The following is a 6,366-nucleotide window of genomic DNA, read 5'->3' as shown; positions in this document are numbered from 1 at the left end:
CTGTTGGGACATTTTTCATCCATATTACCCGCAAGAGTGCGCTGTTGATTTGTCGGGAAGCCGAATACTTCGCAATAACAAAAATATTCTAAAAAAATATATAAGTTCTGACAGTTCATTTTAAAAAATCTGTAAAGGCAATAGTCAATCTTATTTTCAGTAGTGCTCACTATGTTACACCAGATTCTTGTTGTAACAATCAACTTTTTGTGCAGCAGCAACTGCAAAGAAAATAGGTTTTTTTGAAAGATACAAACTGTTTCCTACAAAACAGCTTGAACATACATTTTGTAAACACTTGGGTGAGGTTTAGGAGTTGATTTTGTGGAATTCGTCACCACATCTGTGACAAATTCCACCTTCAACTCTACCTCTGGCAGAGGACGTCAGGCAATTGTTTGCTCCTCTTTTCTGATCTTGATATTTTAAAGATGAAGACTAAACAACATATAAATAAACAACGTGATTGCAAAATAACAAATTAAGATAGAAGAAAACACTTTTCCACATCAATTTTATTTTTCAATATAAAAGTCATTAAATCAACACTTACAAACAAGGAGTAATGAAAGAGCATGTCTGAATAGGGTAAAATTCCTCCAGTGACTAAATGGTTTTTACTGTCTAAGTGACTCTTAACTCTATTACTAGACAGTATTTACAGATTTAAGTTTCAAGATCTCATGTTAAATGCAAATAAACTCATTATTAGGGTTTTTTAATGCAGTTTTAGAAGACTCCTCAGATTAAAAACATTACTTTTTGCAACAGCTCTATAACGTGGTTCACATTTAAATCAAAATGTTATTCCCCCATGGTCCTTGAAGGCCACACATAGACAACAGGTGTCCTCTATTAGTTGATGGTATCACTGGTTGGTATAAAAACCTGGGAATGGGCTTTTTGGACATTCATTTCAGGACTGATCAGAAAGGTGCAGCAGACATTGGTCTGGTGTACTGCTGCCAAGATGAAGCAAGTGTATGGTGTGGTCCTTACAGCTGTCCTACTGGCTTTTCAAATTTCATCTCAGGTTTGTTTATTGAAAAATCCTTTGGTATGGTATTTTGTAAGTCAGTTTGGACAATAGGTTTCAAATGACTTTTCAGAACTTGCATGCAGGCTTATTTTTTTAATTTATTTTTTTCAGTAATGAATGTTCTGACTATTGCAGGTGGTCTGGACACAAGATGATCCAAATATGCCTACTGCCAGCAGTATTACCCCACCTACTGAAGAGACAGACTTAACCAGTGTTGCTCCAACTGCTGACAGCTCGGTCTCTGCCAGTGTCACGCCAACTGTTGGCAGTACTGCATCGGTGACCAATTCCACCTTCAACTCTACCTCTGGAAGTACTCCTAGGAGGACTGCAGGCAATCCTTTGCTGCTTCTCGCTCTGCTCTTGGTGGTTCCTGTTTATGCTTGGTGCCAGTGACTGGCCGGACTGGACTCTTGCTGTCAGTTTAAGTTGCAGCTCTTCAAAGCTGGACAATCTTGAGCACACTTGGATTTCCACTTTCTATCTTGTGTTGAGTTTTCAGTGTCTACAACAAACTAGTCCCTTTCTAATGTCCTGGTTAAACTTGTATCATGGAAGTTATGTATGAGGGAGGTGAAATTGTACTGGCTACAAGACTTAACTCAGTCTTGGGAAGCTTTGTTTTGAAATGCTTCATTTGATAAACTTTGTATATTTATAAGAATTTCTGACTTTTAGGCTGACAGAATAAAGCTGTACATTGAAAAATGTGTAACTTGAGTCCATGGTAAGTGCAGTAGATTCTAGACCATAGAAATCAATGAGTGAAGGCTGTGGCTTTGCCTTGAGTTTTATCTTCCAATTTAAGGATAACTTTACATTGGAAACCAGTAAAGCTGTTTTGAAATGGTCCCAAGACTAAAGTGGTTTCCTCTTCTCAGTAGTTGGACTATTCAATTGTCGTGAATTGATATGAGCTTTAGTGTCAAACTAGTGCAGGTCCAACTATTATTTGCACCCATTTATCCTTTGCAGGTTTATAGATGTTGTGACTCTCCATTGGGAAGTGTGTTTTTTTTTTTTTTTTTTTTTTTCTAAACATGGCCTACCACAGAAGCTGAAAGTGTTTGGACAGACTTTCTCTACAAAACATCTCCATGGACTAAGCCTGTGAAGTAGGTAGGCCACGTTACTGTAATAACCTGTGCTTGGTGGGACTAACAAATTATAAAGTACTCTAAATAAACCAGTCTCTGATATTCAGGGTTTTCACTTTTAAAATGGGTGCTATTGACCAACCATGGTCCTCAAGGTACACTGTCCTACATGTTTTAGAAGTTTCTCTGCTTTAATGTGCCTGATTCAACTGATTGCAGTTCAACAAAAGCCTGTTAATCAGTCATCAATTGAAATCAGATGGACTGAAGCAAGGAAATACCTAAAACATTCAGGGCAGTGTGCCTTGAGGACCAGGGTTGGGAAACGCTGGACTAGGTAACCTAAGTGACCAGTGTACTAGAAACCCGCAATGGAAGACAATGCAGTCTATAATGACAATGGGAGGAAAATGAAAGTGTGCACTTCTTGCCAATGGGATTAAAAATATCAAAACATGGTAAACAAAAGCAGTACTTGTGAAATAGTCAGAGTTTACATACTGAGTTAATGAGAGCACGTTGGATACTGTCTTTATAGCATTTTAAATTGAAAGTCTACAAACTCGCCTTTAGTTCTAGCAACGATTTTCAGTGCTACAAAATACACCAGTATGTTTTGCATAACTTTCTTGTGAACCATATAAGCCAACCTGTTCTTTCAAAGACAGACCTCACTCACAGCTTTTGAAATGTCTGAGCAAAACCACATTTCACAATATGATGCCAGTGTGTTTACATTCAATGTTCTTAAACCCACAGACACTAGCTTTTTGGTACCAGTTGAAATGGCCATGTGCAACTTGCAGTTTGAATCCTAAGCATTTAATTTTGGGGAAAAGGAAAAAATGTTTTTATCACATTTAAAATTCTCAGAACAAAAGAAGTACCACCTTTTCAATTCAATTAGGAAGAAAATGAATGGTTTTGAACATTTTTTACAAATCTGAAAAGTGGGGCATAAATAGAGAGAGATTTTTCTTTTGCCCCCATACCAAAATTATGGAAATCAGCGCTGATAAATCGGTTGGTCGATAAATCAGTGCACATGCACCACTAACAAAATTATTGTTCAAAATGGATAAAAATGAACATCTGGACTACATATTCCTGAGTGTAATTAATATATAAAATATGTTTTACTTCTATTAGGTATTTATTGGTGAATTTAGTTAAATGCACCTGCACTTTCTGTGTGTTTCATGTGACTCTGCCTCCTAGTAATACAATGTGTGTATTTAATGAATACACTTTAAAGACTATTTATTGTTTTATTGGAGATTTTGTAGGATAATTTTCCTGCATTTGTGATGGTCATTATTAAGTTGTTTTTTATTAGGAAAACGACACAGCTCATTCACAGTCATGTATATTATAAACTCTTGGTTTTATTTATCAACATATTTTATCTTGAAAACATTAAAGTTGCGGCTAAATATATATTATTATAATTAATATCATTTGATTTGATAATTTCCATACAAACCTTGAAGGCAGCATGGGTTAGGGTTACGCTGAGGATTGTGTTGATGATGATGGTGCTGATGTCACTTGCAGTATAAAAAGCTCAGCAGCATCTCCTGTTTGAATCACTTACGAGCAAACTTGCTGCCTGAACATCAACCAGCAAGATGAATAATTTGCCCGTCGCCTTGCTGTCAGCTCTGCTGCTGGCTTTTTGCATCTCATCCCAGGTTAGTTTTTGTTTTGTTTTTTTCTCCTTGAAAACATTTCTCCTATTTTTATTGGCGTTCTTATTCTGACGGGAATGTTTGCGTGGCATTTCTTTCAGGCTTTATTATTTTAACGGTACCCCGTTTTTAATGTGCCAGTAGTACCATCAGACCTTTCTCTGCTGATTTTACGCTGGATTTAAGTAGAGCTACTTTCTCCTCATTGATCTCGAATCGATCGGTGTTTTGGTTTATGTTTTAACTACGTGAAGCTGTGATTTGCACGGACTAAATCTTGACGCACTTGCTGCTGTTTTTGCAGATTATCCAGGCAAACGCCGCCAACGGGACCACCATCAAACCCCCTGTCACAACCAACACCGCCAGCATGAGTGGAATGACCACCGCCGTCCCGCTGCTCCTGCTCCCTTTGACTTTAGCGGCTGTCCTCCTTCACGACTGGTCCCGGGGTTGGGACTAACTTCACCCGTACTGTGGACCCAGATGGACAGCGGATGCAAAAGTCTACCGCCTCAAGATGAAGTTCCCTAAAGAACTTTTTTTTTCATCCGTTTTACGCACCAAAGCAGGACTCGCCCTTTTCTTCTCTGGACGTCCTGATCCTTTCTGGGTGTCTTATGAGCTATAAATCAGGAAGAATACTAAATCTGTGTAGAAATGTTTGTGGGTGTGGGAGAAAATGTATCTATTAAGAGGATTTTAAAATGAAAGTAGTTCTGATCAACTTCATTGCAAATATTTGTATCTATTTAAGTGCTGTGAAACTTGAAGTAAATAAAGGTGTAAAATGTCTGCCTTCATTCACTGAGATTAAATTAGACATTTCAGGTCCTGCTGCTGAAATGAGACAGCTGGCTCAAATCCTGCTAGTTAAAATTGCCACTTTGGACCCCCCCCCCCCCCCCCCCCCCCCCCCTTTCCCCTAACCTGACTCTATTGCAGTTTGCTTGTCTGAATCTCTGTTAACCATAAAACAAATTTGCCAAAGCACTAATCGCAATGTTTGACTAATGTGGTGAAATTGCAATGGTGTTTGGGGCTGAGGCACACCAAGTAAGTAGGCACTTACTGGGTGTAGGCATTCACTGGGTAAGTAGGCACCCAGTAAGTAAGCACTTACTGGGTGTAGGCATTCACTGGGTAAGTAGGCACCCAGTAAGTAGGCACTTACTGGGTGCCTACTAACCCAGTAACAAACTTAAAAAAGCTAAACATTTGTAAGTTGGTCAGCTTGCAGTCCATCTGACTCTGATTCAGTTTTATTTACCCCAGAGTGCCAATGAGAACTTGGCTGAAACTCTTGTGTATTGCTGGGGGGAGTGGACAATATTTATGGTGCATACACTACAAAAAGTCTGACATTGACTTTACCTACTTTTAAACTGCACAAGAGTCACTCGACAGACTTCCCCAACCCGCAATCTTGACTGCAACTGACAGGACCTGCACTGATGGCTCTATGCAGAAGAGGTTCAATCAGAGGCACAGAAAAAAGTGACAGTTGTTGAGGGCTATACTGGAAGTTAACCAGATAACTAGTGCCTATTGTTTGTGAAAATTGCTTTTCTTTTGTGCTGCTTGTTGGACTGCATTGAATTTTATTCCATCCCAGAATTTAATACCCTGCAATTTAGTTGTTGAGCAGGAGGGATTTGATGGAGCAGTAGTCATGCAAAAACTGCCACAGAAAAGGAGTTTATTTCAACGGTAAAACTTGTCTTGTCACCCTGACAAAGGGACCAGGTGACAATGACATGAAAACTGCATTGCATAGATTGGTCAAATGTGAACTGAGTTGTAATACAGCTGTGATGGCAGATTCTAAAACATCTTTAGCTTTGTACTCTTAAATGAGGATTCCTATTTTTCTAAACAAAACTTAAAATTTGTAATCAAGTTAATTGCTGGGTCAGCAATCACATTTAAGTCAAAATATATATATGCAAAATAAGCACAGTTTATAATAAAAAACCCAGACCCTTTTTGCAGCTAGATTATTGAAGAAATAGACATATGAGTTCAGCAAATATATTTATTTTTTAAGCTGCTATTTAAGTTATTCAACCATCAGATTGGCACAAATGTTATACCCATTCAGCTTTTGAGTGTTTCAGAAATTGCTCATCTTTGATGTAACTTCTTTGAAGAAATACTTCAATAGAAGTGTGGATTGTGGACGCTAATAATAGCATTGGGGACTGTTAGAATAGCCCTTAGCAGCTGGTTTAAAGTCTTGAAGCAGAGAAATAGTGCAGACCAACCGGGTGTTTATTCTCCAACATTTAACACTTAGACAATCCTGCTTACTACGGCTATGGGTCTCAGCAGCAACCACACCTAACCAACCTGCAATGTGGCCAACATGCAGGTTTTTATAGTTCCTGGCTGCTCTAATTAACAACCCCACCAAGAAACAGGGTAGGACAAAATATATGTACAGAAACAATCTTGACAAACAACCAAATCTTCAACACAATATTAACAAATGCTCTTCATTTTTAAGCAGCCATTTCATTTCTAAAAATACCTTTTTATA

General features: G+C 38.3%; 2 long non-coding RNA genes across 2 annotated transcripts; both read left to right on the top strand.

Moving 5' to 3' along the window:
• Positions 1-915: 915 nt before the first annotated feature.
• Positions 916-1,754, top strand: LOC111612288. Its single transcript, XR_002754520.1, has 2 exons — positions 916-1,033; positions 1,175-1,754. It is a non-coding gene; the product is annotated as an uncharacterized LOC111612288 (long non-coding RNA).
• A 1,959-nt stretch (positions 1,755-3,713) lies between these two features.
• LOC111612270 lies at positions 3,714-4,622 on the top strand. The gene is made up of 2 exons (XR_002754505.1): positions 3,714-3,830; positions 4,132-4,622. It is a non-coding gene; the product is annotated as an uncharacterized LOC111612270 (long non-coding RNA).
• Positions 4,623-6,366: the final 1,744 nt, after the last annotated feature.

This window comes from Xiphophorus maculatus, chromosome 19, assembly GCF_002775205.1.
Source record: "Xiphophorus maculatus strain JP 163 A chromosome 19, X_maculatus-5.0-male, whole genome shotgun sequence".
Lineage (NCBI taxonomy): Eukaryota > Metazoa > Chordata > Actinopteri > Cyprinodontiformes > Poeciliidae > Xiphophorus > Xiphophorus maculatus.
The sequence above is the reverse complement of the archived record's forward strand: the minus strand, read 5'-3'. Positions and strand labels throughout refer to the sequence as shown.